This window comes from Eurosta solidaginis, chromosome 3, assembly GCF_040869045.1.
Source record: "Eurosta solidaginis isolate ZX-2024a chromosome 3, ASM4086904v1, whole genome shotgun sequence".
In the NCBI taxonomy this organism is placed as follows: domain Eukaryota; kingdom Metazoa; phylum Arthropoda; class Insecta; order Diptera; family Tephritidae; genus Eurosta; species Eurosta solidaginis.
In genome coordinates, this window is record NC_090321.1 from 116,170,343 (window position 1) to 116,190,445 (window position 20,103).

At 34.4% G+C, this 20,103-nt stretch overlaps 1 pseudogene; it reads left to right on the forward strand.

Moving 5' to 3' along the window:
* Positions 1 to 3,002: 3,002 nt before the first annotated feature.
* LOC137245981 (T-complex protein 1 subunit eta-like) overlaps positions 3,003 to 20,103 on the forward strand; it is a 37,184-nt pseudogene continuing 20,083 nt past the window's right edge.

Genomic DNA, 20,103 nt, shown 5'->3' on the forward strand with positions numbered 1-20,103 from the left:
CATTTTGTATGTCGGGGTTGATACTGGATAGGTAAGAGTTTAACCTGTTACAGTATCCAGATCGAAGTTGGGCTAGAGTGACTCGCTTTCCCTAGGGAGCGTGCGTTCCTGTTCTGCAAGTTTAGGGTATTGTTCTTTAAGTACTGAATTCACCGGTCAATTCCTGACATAGAGGTCCGGCGCCTGTTTATGGAGTTCACCAAGGACCTGCTTATGATTTTTGGCTTCATACGTCTGTGTTCTCAGGTGCTTACGGGGGTGACTCCTTAAGACCCTGGGCGGTGTTGGCTCATCCATCAGATGTCTGTTGGGATGCCTAGGTTCTTGGGTATTCAACAGAAACTGTTCGGTTAACATTTCATTTCTTTCACTTATTGGGAGTATTCTCGTCTCATTATGTAGATGGTGTTCTAGGGACATAAGAAGGCAACCCGTGGCGGGTCAGAGGGCAGTATTTTGGCAGGCCTGCAGCTTCTTCCAGTGGGTAATCCTTAGGATTGGCGACCATATGGTGTAGGAAACAATAGTGACTCCTTCTGGTGGTGTAAATAGATATTCATATGTACAATTTGAACAGAAGTAGGGATAGGACACCGGTTGAATGTGAGTTTTTTTGAAGTTATTGCAAAAAAAGCGTTGAGGATTTTTAATATCTTACGAGGTACCTTCGTACATGTTTCTGAGAATGAAGAATGAGACCTATTCAAACTCAATTTTCACCAGGACAAGGCCGCTGAAACTTTGCTATACCTTAACATACAATACTTTACCCCTTTTTAGCAGAACTATAATTTTGATTTTATTAAATTTTAAAAATGTTTCTTCCTTTACAGTTCAGCATATCTTTTGCCGACAAAGATTGGCGATGTGTTTGCGCAGGACCGTGCCTTCGCTACTTTATAGTGAATGTCAATTCCCATCAAAGGATATTGCGGCGCGCGATTGAACAACAAGACGATGTCACGACACCTTTGAGTATTCTTGGCATGAGAATTAATATGCAACGAATTTGTACAACAAACGAACAACACACACTGAAATAACCTTTGTTAAAAAGTATCTAAGAATCTAATAATTCTAAGCTTTTTCCTATGTTCCTATTCTAAGCTTTTTATGCCTAATGAAAATAATATTCAACGATCGCATAAAGTTTGGAAAGATGTTTAAAGCAATTTAATTGCAATGTATAACAAAAAAGTATTTTGAATATAAATATTTGTGATGAACTTAACTGAAATAATTCTAGGTTTTTTCCTACGTTACTAATCTAAGCTTTTTATGCTCTAATTAAAATAATATTCAACAATCTCGTAAAGTTTGCAAAGATTTTTAAAGCAATTTAATTGCAATGTATAACAAAAAAGTATTTTGAATATAAATATTTGTGATGAACTTAACTGAAATAATTCTAAGTTTTTTCCCACGTTACTAATCTAAGCTTTTTATGCTCTAATTAAAATAATATTCAAAAATCTCGTAAAGTTTGCAAAGATTTTTAAAGCAATTTAATTGCAATGTATAACAAAAAAGTATTTTGAATATAAATATTTGTGATGAACTTAACTGAAATGATTCTAAGCCTTTTCCTACATTACTAATCTAAGCTTTTTATGCTCTAATTAAAATAATATTTAACAATCTCGTAAAGTTTGCAAGGATTTTTAAAGCAATTCAATTACAACTAATTTGTCAATAATTTTTAACCAAACTTTATAAACTAGAAGTATAACAAAAAAATATTTTGAATATAAATATTTGCTGAAATTTAACTGACAGTACCAATACCGTCAACTAAATGCTCCTTATGTTGTAATCACATAATTGAAAACAAAATATTACTATGAGTACCTACGTTTATTATTGTAAAATTACGAAAAAAAGAAAATAGCATAAAGTACCCTCAATGTAAAATTATTCCACTGAATGTATATATCGCATTTTAAACTAAAAAATGTGAAAACTTAAAAAAAATTTAAACCGGTATTTAAGTGTAAATCGATCCATGAAAGCATCGTGAAATAACTTTTTTTTTGGTAGTTAACGATATCGTTTAGCCTGGTTTTGTTAAGAATTTTGTTATTTTTGTGGTATAAATCAACATTCAACACAAAGTTACTCTGATTATGAGTTGAAATACTTTTTGGTTTAGGTAAAAAAATGTAAAGGAAAAAAATTTATATTTGTCTATTAATGAAATTATTAAAAAGATATATTTACATTAACAATATAGAGAAGCGCCAACACGAATGCAAGTGGTTTCAAACCTCTGGTAGGCAATTCACCACTTTAACTGTCAGAAAAAATGTTAAATTGTTAATTTTATGTAAAAAAATTTGAAAGTTGCAATTGAAGTTCTGAAAGTTCGGGAATTTCAATTGAAGTTCAAAAAATTACAATTGAAGTTCACAATTTTCAATAGATTTTTTCATTCAGAAAATTACAATTTAAGCTCAATTTAAATTTTCTGAACTACAAACAGAAATTGTGAATTGCTTACTCGCGATTTGATGGTTTACTGCAACCAATAGTTCTGTTAGTTCTTCTCTTTTGTCTTCTATATCATTAATTAATTTATTTAAGTTCCCCTTAACTTTGTATGCATACAATCGCATACAATAAAATTTGTATTTATAGCTCACCAACAAGACTGAAAAACTTCCTAATAATTTACAACTATTATAAATAATCTAATATATTATAAAAATGTTGAAAAAATAAATGTTAATGGATTTGAATTAAAGAAATGTTTTATTTATATAGCAATTTCAGATATAATCCAAGTAAAAAACGGTCATAATATTAGTCAAAAGGCGGTCATATTAACGTAAAAATACTGTAAAAATACTCGTAAAGTTACAGGTATATAACTTAAAAAATGACGGCCTTTTGACAGTTAACGTGAATGTAAGAACAGTACAGCACTATAGTTTGTTTACATTTCGATAACCTAAACCCGTATATGTGTGAGCAGTATGGACAATCACATAAATAGGTACAACGGAATGGACTGGTCACAAAAGTGTAAAAATGCTACTTCACGACCCAGCAAAAATCTAGTGACTGAAAATGGCGACCAACAACAAAATATCCCACATTGTTCCACAATTGTTAGTATGACAGAATGAGATGGCCTAATTGAAATGTCCGATCCATATATGCTTGCCTTTTCTTACATGCTATGTACCCTCAAATACGTCACAAAAATTTTCTGCGAATCCGCCATGTGTTGTTTTCAGCTTGAAACCACAAGCGCAGCAACAGCAGAGTAATAAAAATTGATTTACAAATAATTTCGGATATAATAAAAACTAAATTTAAATTAAGTGCTGTGTGCGCTACGGTATTTGCATTTTATATTAATAATACATTTATATTTTCCACAAAGGAACCAAAATCAGGTAAGATTTAATAGATGTAGTTTATTGCATTTTTGGTAGCATCTGCGTCACAGTGATTAATTCAATTCGAGCATGTAATTTCTTTTGTGATTGCGGAAAAGATATGTTATAACATGTTTCAATTACTGTTATGTTGTCTTTTAAAGCATGTTTATTGGAAAGCCAAGAAAAAAATAGTCGCTCAGCATCAGGTGGGGTAATTGTTTTTGTATGTAAATGAACATTGCGAAAAATGTGACTATCGCTGCTTTGATGAAGGTGGTCGTTGCGAATATCTTTCCCTATGGTAATAGTCTAGTTGAGGGGTCGACGGCTAATACGATACCAAAAATAACGAGAGAGATGTCAAGAGACGCGTATTAATCTCGGGAACAATAATCAAAAGGCGGAAAAGAAAAAACTAATCTCTGTCTGGAGATATTTGCAGTTAAAATTTGCGATTTTCATGTGGTTGTTGTTGTGTTTGTACCCACAAAAAAAATTGTGCATCACCGTGGCGGTAGCCATGGTTATACCACACACCCGGACTTGGCATGGCATAGCCCAGTGTTATTTGTTATAAGCGCGGCCGAAGGCCGCCAACGCAGAAAAGTGTTTTGCGCAAAAATACTATGGATTCCACACCCCGTTGCGTAGGTACCCGCGGGTCATTTTTCGGTTATTCTTTAATATTTTTTGAACGAGTTAAAGTTTTTATTTTCCGCCTTCGGATTATTAATACTGATATCAAGACGCGAAGTTTGACACCGCTCTCGATATTTGTGGACGCGTATTAACAGCCGACCCCTCAACTAGACTATTACCCAAATAAATAATGTTCTTCCGCCTACTTGTTTATTTGGAGGATTTCGTTCTAACTCTCCATCGCCGGCCGAGATACGCGAAGTACACCCCCAGTGGGTTAGGGGTTAAGAATATATAGCTTATCCAAGCCGTTGTTGTTTGTCGCTATTTTCGGTCACTACATTTTTGCTGGGATGGTCCTCCAGGTATGCCGCCCGCATCTGCTGCACCAGGTGGGGCAATGACACCAAATACAGTTATGCCAAGGTATATACCACAACAGCAACTGGGTTGTGCAATGCCACGACAACAGCAGCAACAACCTATCTGCCAATGCCAAAACAGTCGGGCTATCCACCACAACCTGGTCCACCTGGTTGTCCTCCATAACCTCAACAGCCAGGTTATCCTCTACAACAACCAGGTGCACCAGGTGGTTACATGGATCAAATGATGCCACCAACACAACCTGGACAGGCGCCAATGTCAGTCAGCCATCCATGCCGGGTCAACCCACAATACCCGCACGTCCTGCTTATAATGTATGCTAATGCAATTAATATATTTCAAATATTGCTGATGATTATTTTTGTATTATTTTCTTTAGCAACCACCTGCACCTGGTACTGGTATATATCAACAGGCGCAACAGTATGATCAAGCCCAACGCCGTTTAGATCCCGATCAGATGCCAAATCCGATAAGCGTTATCATTGAAAATCAGCGCTTGTGGTGCTTTTTATTACTAATCAACAAGTTTTATTGGCACCATTGGTGACCACAAAATATGTAGTACAAGATCAGGGTAACTCCTCGCCACGTTACGTTAGGTATTGATATTCGAAATTAATTTTTTGTTTGGCAATTACATTGATCTTTCTCGTTTGCAGGCCTTTTTGTATTGCATACCTGCAAGAGCTGATTTGTTAATAACAACCGCTTTGTCCTTTACACTTACCATCTCACCAATGGCAAGCACGGTTGATGGTGAATATGAGCCACCCATTGTAAATTTTGCTGAATCGGGTTCAATTAGATGTAACCGTTTGCAGGGCTAAAATGCAATTTGTAGATGCTGGTCGTCGTTTCTAATGTCTAATGTATAAAGTAACAACAGATGGTAAACAAATCTTTCACTTTTACTTGTGTTCATTTATCCATATTTTTTCTCAACAGTGCCAGCTGAATACATCCAACATTTGGGCCACACCGGACAGTGTCTATAAATATGAACGTCCTGAACTTGTATTGGGTACATATGAGTTTTTGTGTAAAAAATGTGTGGGTACCGATAGGTCTCAAGGTAAACCTCAACTCATATCCAACATCAATGCCTCGCAATCAATTGTGGACGCTGTACGCACTGCATTGGGTTCACGCAGTATATACAAACATATTGTTGATTCCAGTGGTAGGGCCACAATTTCAAATGATCGTGCAACCAGTATGAAACTATTGGATATTGTGCATCCAGCCGTAAAAGTCTAGTCGACGTCGCCAAATCTCAAAATGCTGAGGTAAATTTTTTGTTATATTAGAATGTGTAGAATAAAAATGTTCTCTTATCAGGTCGGCCATGGCACCACTTCACTAGTACTTTAAGCAGGTGTAATCTTAAAACCAGTTAAGCCATATGTTCAGTAAGGCGTGTATGCACGTATCATCGTTAAAGCTATACGTAAAGCATTACAATTATGCATGCCCAAAATATAACACGGATGTACATGTCGAAGCCCGAATCAAAGGAACATCAACGTGCTTTATTGGAAAAAAGCGCTGCCACAGCAATGTTCTCCAAACTTATTGATGAACAAAAAAATGTATTTATAAAATGGTTTTGGACGCTGCACTTTCCTTTGATGGACCCAAAGTCACACAAAAAAATTAAAATCGCATTATTAAATATAGAATTGGAATTGAAGGCTGAGCGTGATAACGCTGAAGTACGTGTTGATAATGTTCAAGAGTATCAGAAAATTATTTATGATGAATGACTTATTCTGTACAATAAACTAAATAAGTAAGGCACCAATGTTGTGTTATCTAAACTACCAATTGGTGATGTTGCTACACAGTATTTTGCAGATCGTGATATGTTCTGTGCTGTTCATGTACCGGAAGAAGATTGGAAACGTACAATGAAAGCTTGTGGTGGTGATGTTATGACTACAGCTAATGATATTAATTCAAGTGTTTTGGGTCAATGTGATTACTTTGAAGAACGTCAAATTGGTGGTGAACGTTTCAACATTTTCCAAGGTTTGATAGTCGGTTTGACATTAATTTCATTTTTATAGTTTATAATTATTTAAAGGTTGCGTTAATGCTAGAACATGTGCATTTATTTTACGTGACAGTGCCGAACAATTTTTTGAAGAAACTGAGCTTCGTTGCTTGTGCGGCGTACAATTAAACATGATTCTGTTGTTGCTGGTAAGTGAAAATACAACTTGAAAAAAATGTCTAATCTTAAATTGTTAAGTAATATTATGAAAAGATTGTGTCCAACTACGGAAGAAAAAACTATAAAATTTGTGTCAGTGAGATGATAATTATTGCTTTTGGTTGTTAGTTTTGAGGCATCGTCTTCGAGTGCTTTCTGATGTTGTTGTTGTAGCAGTGCTTCGCCCCATCCAATAGGTCGGACCAATCAAAAATTGTCATCAATGTCCTCTAACGGGAGTCCGAGGAAACTTGCTGTTTCAACAGGGGTGGACCATAAAGAGAGGGGTGTTAGAGGAGTTGGTTCGACATTACAATTGAAGAGATGGTTGGTGTTATGTGGGGACACATTGCAAGAAGGGACATTTTGTATGTCGGGGTTTATTCTAGATAGGTAAGAGTTTAACCTGTTACAGTATCCAGATGGAAGTTGGGCTAGAGTGACTCCCGTTTCCCTAGGGAGCGTGCGTTCCTGTTCTGCAAGTTTAGGGTATTGTTCTTTGAGTACTGAATTCACCGGGCAATTCCCGGCATAGAGGTCCGACGCCTGTTTATGGAGTTCACCAAGGACCTGCTTATGTTTTTTGGCTTCATACGTCTGTGTTCTCATGTGCTTGCGGGGGTGACTCCTTAAGACCCTGGGCGGTGTTGGCTCATCAATCAGATGTCTGTTGGGATGCCCAGGTTCTTGGGTATTCAACAGAAACTGTTCGGTTAGCATTTCATTTCTTTCACTTATTAGGAGTATTCTCGCCTCATTATGTAGATGGTGTTCTGGGGACATAAGGAGGCAACCCGTGACGGTTCAGAGGGCAGTATTTTGGCAGGTCTGTAGCTTCTTCCAGTGGGTAATCCTTAGAGTTGGCGACCATATGGTGTAGGAAACAATTGAAAAGTTAAGATTAATGAGACGAAATGTTTCAGCTTCAATGTCTGACAATAATTGATTTTATTGAAAAAATTCTTTCTCTTTTATTAAATAAATTCTTTCTCTTTTATAGTTATTTATTACTTAACCTATACATCCATAATTATCTTAATACTAATAAACTAAAAATATGTACATTGGTAATGGGGTATGCATACATGTAGGTTTGCATACATGCTTTGTATACATGTAGATTTGTATGCGTGCTTGCATACATGTAGATTTGTATGCATGCTTGCATACATGTAGATTTTTATGCATGCTTGCATACATGTACATTTGTATGCCTGCTTGCAACGTCAGCAGATCAATGCGAGTAATTTGTTTAATGCTATGCATACATGTAGGTTTGTATGCATGCTTGCAAATTCAGCAGATCAATGTGAGTATTTGGTTAATTCCCATTATTGGTTGTATGTAAATAATAAGCAGAATTTGTTAGCTGTGAACGGACAAGGGTTTCATATTCGGCATTCCATTGATGTTAGCTAACGGCTGGGTTAGTTCAATAATTTATGTTGTATAATATTGTAATATGATTATTACTAAAATGTATTTGGCATAGAAGTTCATGATGCGTAATGCCGCAAGTATATTACATAGGTGGGTATGACGCATAATGCTACACCATCCGCCTGAGAAAAAGAGGGTCATATAATTGTTTTGTGAACAATTGTATAAGACTCTTTGTCGTATTTTCAATGATTTTGATGTTTTACTGTAACTTGATATTGTAGTGAAAAAATGATATTGCAGAAAAAAAAAGATTTTTTTCAATTGCTTTTATTAATTAATCGGGTAAATTGGAATGATTATTTGTATTAAAAAGATATTTTAAATGGGTTTAAGTCTATTCTTATGGACTATTATTTCTTTTATTTTGTTTGTACTATCTCTATTTCCTATACTATTAGGTATTAACGTATAATTATTATTTTTGTCTATACTTTTTACTTTATAGCTTCCTTTGTACTTATTATTTAGCTTATGGCTAGCTTCTTCTCTTACTAATACTAAATCTCCTAATTTTATATCCTTACTGGTGCTACTTTTGTCCTAAGTGACTTTTTGTTTTTCCTTAGCTTCTTTCACTAATTTTCTAGCTCTCTGTTGGGCTATTTGAAGTCTATATTTAATTTCCTTATCATATGCCTAATGATTGTATACTGGGCTTATTTTATTCTCGTTTAGGAATTCGTACATAGGGGGGATTTTTCGCAAATATAAGCTCGTAAGGGCAATAGTTGTGTACGGTCGATGGGGTCGTGTTGTAACAGTACGCGAAATATTTTAGGTATTCATCCCAATCATCTTTGTCACTGGATATGTATGAACGTACATATTCATTAAACGTTCTATGACTACGCTCTACAGTACCCAAAGTTTGATGATGGTATGGTGTTGAGTTTTTGTACTCAACTTTTAGCAATTTGCACAGCTCTTCGAATAATTTATTTTTGTATTCGGATCCCATATCTGTTAGGATTGTTTTCATAGGACCATAAATCAAAATGAAATGCTCCAATATAGCTTTAGCAACTGTTAACGCATGTTTGCTCGGTACTGGGATTGTTATCAAGTATTTTGTGAGATCGCATATAATGGTAACTGCGTATTCGTTTCCGTTTATTGACCTTGGCAATGGGCCGACCGTATCTATCTGTACTATATCGAAAGCTCTCGGAGGTTTTATATGTTTATTTGTTTTATTCTTCTTCCAGTGGATGCAGTTATTTACGTATTTCTTTATGTCACCTCGCATATTTTTCCAGCAATAGGTTTGTTTGATTTTCTTTATCATGCGATTTATTCCTGGGTGGCCACCACTAATAGGATCGTCATGATATTTCTGCAGAATTTCTCTAATTTTCCCGGGGCTAGTCACGTACACAACCTCTGGGGTTAGTTCAATTGTTAATTTTTTGAGAATTCAATAATTTTGCCTACTCGAGTATAATTAATTTTAAACAATTTGTCCCCTAAGAACAACTGTATCTTTTCAAGTCCTAAATTGGCGACTTCTTTTTCGAGCCTGATAAAGAATTGTCCTAAGTCAATTTTATCATCTACAATTAGGTTGCTTGTATTTATGGTGCTACAAATTTACTTTCCCTTTTTGAAATATAATTTCGGGGGATTGAAAACGAGCCTGACATGTCTTTTTACTTCAAATTTATTTAGCGCTTCATATATTTTGGGGTTCTTAGTGTGACTTTCTTGAATTTTAGCATTATTTTGTATATTTTTAGCTGTTGATCTAGTTGTGACTTTCATTATTTTGCATGCTTCCACTGACATTTCTTTTAAATTTGTTATTTTAATGCGAGACAATGCGCCCGCGACGTGATTTTCTTTTCCAGCTATGTACTCCACTTCGAAATCGTACTCTTATATTACTCTGATACTTAGCGTAGACTTGACTTGACTTGAGAACTGTCACTTACAGTTCTGTTAAATGAACAGTGCATGTTACTGATTACTCAAAACTTGGCAACACTTAACTTGACTTAGAAGTCTGTTGAATTTTGATTTTCTATGTAAGTTCTAAGTGACGTTTACATTTTGAGATGCCATTTGTTTGTTTCCATGTCATTTTGATATTTTGTCATACAAATTGACATTTATTTAAAAGTAAATTTCAAACCTGATTATGATGCCAGATTGTATGCGCTAAGTGGAGTATAATCGTGGCTAAGTTGCCAAGTTTACGCCAAGTCAAATCAAGTCTATGCTAAGTATCAGTAATGGAGCCTTTACTCGTGTTAACTTAGATGAAGGACTCTTCATCGAAAAAAGGTATGTTAAAGGGAGATGGTCGGTTTTTAAGATTTTTCTTGTTCTTAGTTTTTGCCTATTTCCACTGTCATAGAATTATGCGAATTTTTGATTTGCTGTTCGCTTTAGGCAGGGTTGCCTTTACTGTCGATTGTGACATTTTTAGGTTTACTATTTGAGATTTATTTGTATTGTTTATCGCTCTTCCTCAGCTTTGGGTTTGGTTTAGGTATTGGGTTGCAAAAACTGGTGTTTCTTAGATACGAGTAGTGGCGGGATTTACCTGCCTAAATTTGTGCTTCATATAGTTTTTGAGCATCATAGCTATTGTGATGATCAATAGCGTGAATACACAACCTATAACTGCTAACCAAACATCTGGGATGTTCGGAGTATTTTCTGTATTTACCTTAGTTGGTGGCTCATACTTGATTATCTTGTTATCTGTTCTTTCAGAGCTTTCTTTACCTACCTCGTAGCCAGCTATGGCTACCATGATGCCTTGGGCTATTTTTGTCCACCAAGACATTTTGAAAGTTCTCTAATTTTAATAAGTTAGATATTTTGTTTTATGACTTTTTATTTTGTGGATATTGTTGATTAAAAATATTTAAAAAAAAAATTTTATATTCCAAAATAAATTTTCTTAGTGTAGTTTATAATATATTTGGAAATATTCTTATCTATTCGTATTAAACGGGCTTTTAATATATATTTTTTTTTGTTTTTGATAACATTTGGAATTTTCGGGGAACACTCTCCTAATCATAAGCATTATTTCCTCTTCCCTGATAGTGGGGTTTATAATATCCTCAATTGTGGGTTCCCTTTCCATACCTATTATCTTCCACAATTTCTTTAATCCTTCTAACTCTTTTTGTAAGTCCCTAGTGTGTCGGGTATTTTCTTCCCACCAATAGAGAGGAAGATCTGAGGAGTTTCTTTGCATTTTAGTAGTTATGGTTAATTTTTAAACCTTATTAAAATGTTCTATAGGCTTTCTTTAGTGGATAGGTGAACTGCCTGAAGTTGATTGACTATTTTGCAGAAGTGTCCTAAACATTCCAATTTACTTGAATTTTTTTTTCTTATAAAAGTTTAATTTAAGATTTTTAGCATTTTAGCCTTTTTTCGAATAAGAAATTTTTAATTTTCCTCCTACTTCTTTTTTACATAAAAATTTTACTTCAAATTTTAACAAATTAGATCAATTTTTTTTCAAGTTCAAAAGAAATTGCTCGTACATACTTTTGTTTTAGTTTAAATTTTACATTATTTTTTTTCTACATGTTCTATTTTTTTAAAAAAAATTCCTAAGCAAAAACTCTCGTTTGGACTAATGGTTTAGCATCCGTAAAGGCCGCCCAATTTGTTTCTAAAATTTTTATATACCTATATTAATTGCCTCGAGTGTTATGCCTCCGATCTCGTCATGAAATATTTCTGGTTTCGTTTTGTTGTTAACTTGTGCTAATTGAAAGGTGTCCTTCGATCCCGTTGTGTTACCACCAAATATTTTTCAACTTAGTTTGCCAAATCTTTTCCGAAAAACGGCTTTCCTTGATAATATCTTAATTGATGCCATATAGTAGTACCTTTTGTTTACATCCAAGAGTTTAATTGTACTGCAACGGTGCCAATATTAGATTTTTGGGTGCTGCCATAATGACATTAAAGGCTGCTTTGTTTAAATGTCCTTTTTCTCCTTTTTCCTTTCTTTAAATAAGAACTTTTTATTTGTTTTACAAATGGTCAGAATCCTGGGCAGTCAGATCCTTTTTAGCAGTTGTGCCAATTTTTGATCTGAACTGGCAGGATTCTTCCTCCAGCAAGATCTATCTAATTTTGCTTAATAGCAAATTTTTTAGCTAATCAAAGATCAGGCTGGCAGGATCGCCATGAAATGTTTGAAGGCGAATCCTGCTTATTTTATATCCAGGATTTTCCTCCAGCAAGGTTTTCAGCAGTTTTGCTAATTCTTGACCAAGCTGGCAGGATCGCCATGAATTGTTTAATTTGGAATAAAAGATGTGAAAGGTTTGGTAGTCAAACATTTATTCTTTTTATTAAATAAATTCTTTCTCTTTTATAGTTATTTACTTAACCTATACATTCATAATTATCTTAATACTAATAGACTAAAAATATGTACATTGGTAATGGGGTATGCATACATGTAGGTTTGTATACATGCTTTGTATACATGTAGATTTGTATGCGTGCTTGCATACATGTAGATTTGTATGCATGTAGTTTTGTATTTGGTTAATTCCCATTATTGGTTGTATGTAAATAATAAGCAGAAATTGTTAGCTGTGAACGGACAAGGGTTTCATATTCGGCATTCCAATGATGTTAGCTAACCGCTGGGTTAGTTCAATAATTTATGTTGTATAATATTGTAATATTATTATTACTAAAATGTATTTGGCATAGAAGTTCATGATGCGTAATGCCGCAAGTGTATTACATAGGTGGATATGACGCATAATGCTACAGGCTATGAATTCGGTAAAGAAACCTCTGAAGAGGAAATAGTTGACAACAAATTGATAAAATATGAGCCACAAGCCCAAGAGGACACAAAAACTACAGACATATGGCTAGGTACTTTAATATGCACGATAGGGCTATTAATCCTAGCGATAGCCGCTATACTTAAAAACTATATGAAATTTAAATATAGGCAAATGAATAACGTGCAACAGCGCGTCTAAATTTGTTTTTCTTCTACACAAGTTTCCAAACTCAAAGCTGAGGAAGAGCAATAAACAATTGAAGTAAAATCTCAAATAATAAGTCTCAAAATGTCACTATAGACAGTAAAGGCAGGCCTGCCTAAAGCGAACAGCAAATCAAAAATTTGCATAACACCCCTGAATGATCCTGACAAAAATAATCATGAAGCAATAGAAAATTATAGGACAGTGGAAATAAGCAAACCCTAAGAACAAAAAAAAAACCAATATTTTACAACCAGCCAAAAAAAAAAAAGAAAAGAATGAAGAAAAGTCACAAAGAGAACCTATAAAACTATAAGTGAAGCGCTATATAAATTTGCAACAAGAAGACATGTCGCGTTCCTAAAATGGTAGCGTAAGAAATACAATCAAACTGATTGTAGATGATAAAATTGACTTAGGACAATTACTTATCAGGCTGTACATACGTTGTGCAAATATCGCCAATACAGGACTTGGTATTTATAAGGAAAACGCAGTTGTCCTGAGGGACAAATTGGTGGAAAATGATTGATTATCGAGTAGGCAAATGTAGAATAATAATTGATAGTTCTCTAAGATCAAATAGATGCATTAACTAAAGAGGTTGTGCATGTGTCAAATCGCGGTATAAAAATAAAAATTAATTCTTCATAAAAGTAATGACGATTCTGTCTTGGTGGCCGCCGCAGAAATCGCAAGATCAAAAATATATTGCTGGAAAATATGAAAATATCGAAAATATAAAAAGATCATTTAAAGATACGAAACATTTTTGCATCCACTGTACCTTTCCCCTACCCATTAGCTGAACTACTAATATTATAAATTACCTTGCTCTTCGGCGGCCACCATGGTGTGATGGTAGTATGCTCCGCCTACCACACCGTATGCCCTGGGTTCGCACCCCCGGCAAAGCAACATCAAAAGTTTGGAAATAAGGTTTTTTAATTAGAAAAAAAATTTTCTAAGCGGGGTCGCCCCTCGGCAGTGTTTGGCAAGCGCTCCGGGTGTATTTCTGCCATGAAAAGCTCTCAGTGAAAACTCACCTGCCTTGCAGATGCCGTTCGGAGTCGGCATAAAACATGTAGGTCCCGTCCGGCCAATTTGTAGGGAAAATCAAGAGGAGCACGACGCAAATTGGAAGAGAAGCTCGGCCTTAGATCTCTTCGGAGGTTATCGCGCCTTACATTTATTTATTTTTTTTGCTCCTCCACCAGCTACAACCACTAAATTTTCCGAATAATTAGTTAGAATTTTTTTATTATTGGTTCTAAGTTTAATATGACCCAAATGAAATAAAATAGAAATGAAAATCTTCGTTTAATAAAAACAGTAAAGAAATCTAATTATGATAAAATAGCTACAGTAAGGAAATAAAAATAGGAAACTTAGTGTTAGTTAAAGAAGAAGCTTCTCATAATCTAGATAATAGATACAAAGGAAGTTATAAAGTAAAAAGTATAGACAAAAATAATAATTATAATTTAATACGTAATAGTATAGGAAATAGAGATAGTACAAACAAAATAAATGAAATAATAGTCCATAAGAATAGGCTTAAACCCATTTAAAACATCTTTTGCAAATAATCATTCCAATTTACTCGGTTAATTAATAAAAGCTTCTAGAAACAAGCGGATTTTAGGTGGGTCGACACATTTTAAATCCGGCTGTAAAATAAGTAAAATATAGAAGACAAATAAAATCCAATAAGTAAAATAAATAAAATAAGTAAAATAAGTAAAATAATCGTTAAATTTAAAATTTTTGAAAAAAAAAGATTTGTATAAAACATTGAAAAAATGTATAAAAAAAATGTAAAAATAATAAAAGTATCAAGGTCAGCATATTAGAAACAAAGTACACAAACTCTTTCACTATAATATCAAGTTACAGTAAAATACCAAAATCATTTAAAATTAGAATCATTTAAAATAATTTAAAATTCGAACAAAGAGTCTCATACAATTGTTCACAAAACAATTATATAATCCTCTATTTCTAAGGCTAAGGATGGTGTAGCATTATGCGTCATGCCCACCTATGCAATACATTTGCGGCATTACGCACCATGAACTTTTATGCCAATACATTTTAGTAATAGCATAATCATATTACAATATTATGCGACATAAATTACATTGACCTAACACAGCGGTTCGCTAACATCAATGGAATGCCGAATATGAAACATTTGTCAGTTCACGCCTAACAAATTCTGCTTAGTCACACACTCCGGTCAATACACTGCCGATCGTCAATATTAGTTTTTCACCAAAATATTTACATATAACCAATAATGTGAATTAACCAAATATTCACATACAAACATTTTACATGAATATCAATCTGATGACTTTGCATACAAATCTACATGTATGCATAGTATTAATACAAATCTACATGTATGCATACCACCATTAAAAATGTACATATTTTTAGTTTGTTAGTATTAAGATAATTATGAATGTATAGGTTAAGTAAATAACTATAAAAGAGAAAGAATTTATTTAATAAAAATAATTAATGTTTGACTACCAAACCTTTCACATCTTTTATTCCAAATCAAACATTTCAAGCCAGCTATCGCTATCATTATGCCTTGAGCTATTTTTGTCCACCAAGCCATGCTGAAAATTTTCTATAATTATCTTTCTGAGAAATGAACTAAGTTTAATTTTTAATAAAATTTTGGTTTTATTATTTATCCTATGTTTTTATTAGGTTTATTAGCGTAATATAGTTTATAAAAAAATTTTAAAATTAATTTTAATTTTCAGAGAAAAAAAATTATTAGGTGCTACTATAGCTTAACATTCAGCATTTTTGGGGAACACTCTCCTAATCATTGTCATTATTTCATCTTCCTTGGTTGTGGGATTTATTATATCTTCTATTGTGGGTTTCCCTTCCATTCCTATTATTTTCCATTAATCTGGGAGGTCCCTTTCCATTGAAAAAAATTATAAGATGTCCTATGAGCTTTTTCCAAAGGGATAGATGAAACTATCGAAGTTAACTGACTGGTTTTTAAAAAAAAATGTCCTAACCATTCCATTTTACTTGTTATCTAGTTAACTTTATTAACGTATAAGAAACTTTTTATTCTTCACTGGAAAAATTTGTTTACCTTAAAAAAAATTTTAGCATTTTATTATTTTTTTTTTGCAATTAACAAAATATTAATTTCTATGTCATTTTCATCGATAGTGTTAAAAATTTTCTTTAGCTTTTTATATTTAAAATTTTCTTTTCGAACAATACATTTTATTCCTAATTAGATAGATGAAGAAAAAAAATCCTAAGCAAAAACTTTCGTTTTTGCTAATGGCTTAGCGTTCCTGAGGCCACTCAATTGATTCTAATAAAAATTATAAAGATTTATATACATAAGATAGCTGCCAGTTTGATGTTAGTCAGGATTGGTATTGTTGCTGTACCGTCTTTTTTTTCCGAAATATTTATTCCACTCAATTATGCATTCGTTGCCATGCGTGCCTTTTGGATCCTGAAGTGTCTATTCCACTTGATTATGCATTCGCTGCCATGCGCCCGTTGTTGTAAACTTTTTGTAAAATGGGATTACTTGCATCCTTTCAAACAAACTTCTTGTGAAATGGGTTCACTTGCATCCTTGCAAACAAACTTCTTGTGAAATGGGGTCACTTGCATCCTTGCAAACAAACTTCTTGTGAAATGGGATCACTTGCATCCTTGCAAACAATTAAAAAGTTGTTTTCGAAAAAATTCATTTGAATCCTTTTTAGGATTTTGATAATTACTTTTAATTACTTTAGCCTTTCAGATCTTTAGCAGGATCTGACAGGCTCTTCCTTTAAGATGATCGCCTTTAGCAATTTTTCGCTTATTCAGAAAATTTTATGCTTAAGGTTGAACTGGTAGGATCTTTTCCGGTCAGATCGTTTTAACAGTTGTGCTGATGTTTGATCGGAGCTGGCAGGATCGCCATGAAAAGTTAAAATTAATGAGAAGAAATGTTTCAGCTTCTATGTCTGACAATAGTTGATTTGATTTCTTAACCTACACATTCATAATTATCCTAATACTAACAAACTAAAAATATGTATATTTGTAATGGTGGTATGCATACATGTATATTTGTATTAATACTATGCATACATGTAGATTTGTATGCAAAGTCAGCAGATTGATATTCATGTATAATGTTTGTATGTGAATATTTGGTTTGGTAAGCTTACAGAGCTTAACAAATTAAAGTATGAGCTTTCCAAGATAGCCAAGAAAAGCAACGAATGGGATAATTATAATTATACTAAACGGGAATATAAAAAACTGATCAAAATAAAAAAGAAGCAATATATGGAAAATAAAATTATGGCAAATTGTAATAATCAAAAGAAAATCTGGAAATGTCTTAAAGACGCGGTAAATTTAAACAACGAAACAACTCAAATAAGACGGATTATTATAAATAACATACCAATTGAAGAAGATCAACAAATCGCAAGTCGTTTAAACCAGTACTTCGTTGGAAGCATAAAAGAAATATGTAATACAATAGAAGCAATTATACCAGAAAATACACCGGAAGATATAAATAGAGAATTAATGAATCTTAAACCTATAAAATTTGAACAGATTATGCGCATAACAGCTACTTTGAAAAATAAATATGGAGGGAAAAAACTGATAACTTAAGGTGTATGTAAAGATAGTATGGAGTATCTGGGTTTTATGTATACATCCATAATTAATGAAAGCTTTAGAGACGGGATCTTTCCGTCATGTTGGAAAACTACGACGGTTGTACCAGTTGAAAAAGTGAAAGGCACAGAAAAACCAGAAGAAATACGACCTATTAATACGATGCCCAGCGATGAAAAAATTATAGAGAAAGTCGTCAAAGGCCAGCTTATCGAGTATTTAAACAAATATGAAATTATCATAAGTGAACAATCAGGTTTCAAATCCAAACACTCCTGTGAAGCCGCTCTAAACCTGGTTGTAGCAGAATGGAAGGAAGGAATGTCAAGCAGGTTAGTGACAGTCGCAGTGTTCCTAGAGCTAAAAAGGGCATTTGAGACTATCGACAGGGTAATACTGCTCAGGAAGCTACATAATATAGGAGTACGTAATAAAACCCTGGAGTCGTTTAAAAGCTACCTTACTGGAAGGAAGTAGAAAACCATAATTAGAAATCAAATTTCCCCTAAAATTGATACTGAGATAGGCCTACAACAAGGATCTGTACTTGCAGCAATACAATTCATCATATACATAAAAGATATTAAAAACTCTCTGAGCCATTGCAAGATTAGGCTTTTTGCAGATGATACACTATTGACTGTTTGCTGTGCATCGGAGGGAGAAGCTACGTCCAAGATGCAAGAGGACTTATAAGCAGTATATAAGTGGTTGTGTCAAAACAGGCTTAAAATAAATATTGACAAAACAAAATTTATGATATTGTAACCAATTTACTGCAAATCCTCTTATTTGCCCTTCTGCTAAGTTCGAATCACTAAACTGTTGAATAAATAACTCCAATATTGAATAATGGAAAAAAATGGCCTTTATTAAAGTACTTCACAATACACTTATACTTTGCAACTAGCTTGCTTAACAACCGAACTGATTGATAGCTCAAACGAAACTCTCCTATTCAAAATAATACTGGTCTTACTCGCTAGATAGCGCCTTAATCGAAATCTCAAATCAAACTGAATTCCAGCGCCTCTACAATTGCCACCTTTTATACTCTCGGATTTCAACGTTTGCATCTTCTCAGCGCGTCCAGAATCTACTAGTCCAGCAGCTCTCAAAATTCTCAGCTGTAACTACAATTGCATGATTTTATAGTTTTTCTTATTGCATACTTTCAGAAGTATCTCAGATATATGCATGTGTTTGTGCATTGACTCTCCGCTGCTCGTATACATGGTACATATGTGTAGACGCAATTATTGTTTCGTTTATGTAGATGCATAATGATTGATCTATAGATGTGAATTCACGTTACTGCTTAGCATCGGCTTAGAGACAATAGCATCGCTCAGTGCTGCTAACCTTCGTTACACTGCCCTCCACCTAAGTCTGATCGTCCCCATCAGACAAATCTCCCGATCTAAACGTCGCTTGCATCTCCAAATGTACCACTCTTCTACTCCGTGGTTTCTCAATGCTTTGTATGCGGTAGATGGTATCACTGATCTTCTTCACAACCTTGTACGGGCTATCCAACTGCACCGAAATTTGGCTGGAACACCTTTCCGCCGGTGAGGGTTGTTTAACAGTACCAAATCTCCCGCCAATAAACCTTCCGAATTAAAGTTCTTGTCATGCCAGTGTTTCATCTTACTACACATTACCCTGGCCGTTCCTTCACACCCTGTTGTTTGGCCAATGAACTACTTCGTAGAGCTTGCGCTGGACGGATTTGCTTTGCATAATCAGTATCGTTCCGACGCTTCACAACAGTAGTGTGCCTTGGCTTGAAACCACCCTTGCATTCTTTCTGCGAAATCCTTTCCTTCGGTTTATTACGTCCGTTAGGACTTTTCAATGCCAGTGTTTCTCTCACAGGTACCTTCGGTTTTGAATTGTTTGGCCCATTTGTTCCATCAACCTTTACCTTTGAATTTCGTGGCCTTTGTCGAGTCTTCTCCACCAGTACCCGATTACTGCTGAACCCTTTTTCCAAACTAAAGTTAAGTGGTATGCCCTGGTTCTTATAGCGCATAATTTTTCTCCGCATATCGATCCTGATGTTATGGTCAACCAAGAAGTCCACTCCCAATATGACTTTATCAACGATCTCCGCCACAACGAATTTGTGTAAAACCATGACCTTCTCAATTAGGACTTCACATATCCCTTCTCCCTGGACTTGGTTATACTCGCCTGTGACCGTACGCAACCTTGCTCCAGGTAACGGTTTTACTCTCCTGTTGACTAAATCAGATCGAATCAAGGAATGAGATGCGCCCATATCTACAGTCAGTACACGCTCCTTGCCATCCACATTCCCTCTGACGGTGAGACTGCTTGATTTCCTTCCAATTTGCGACACAGG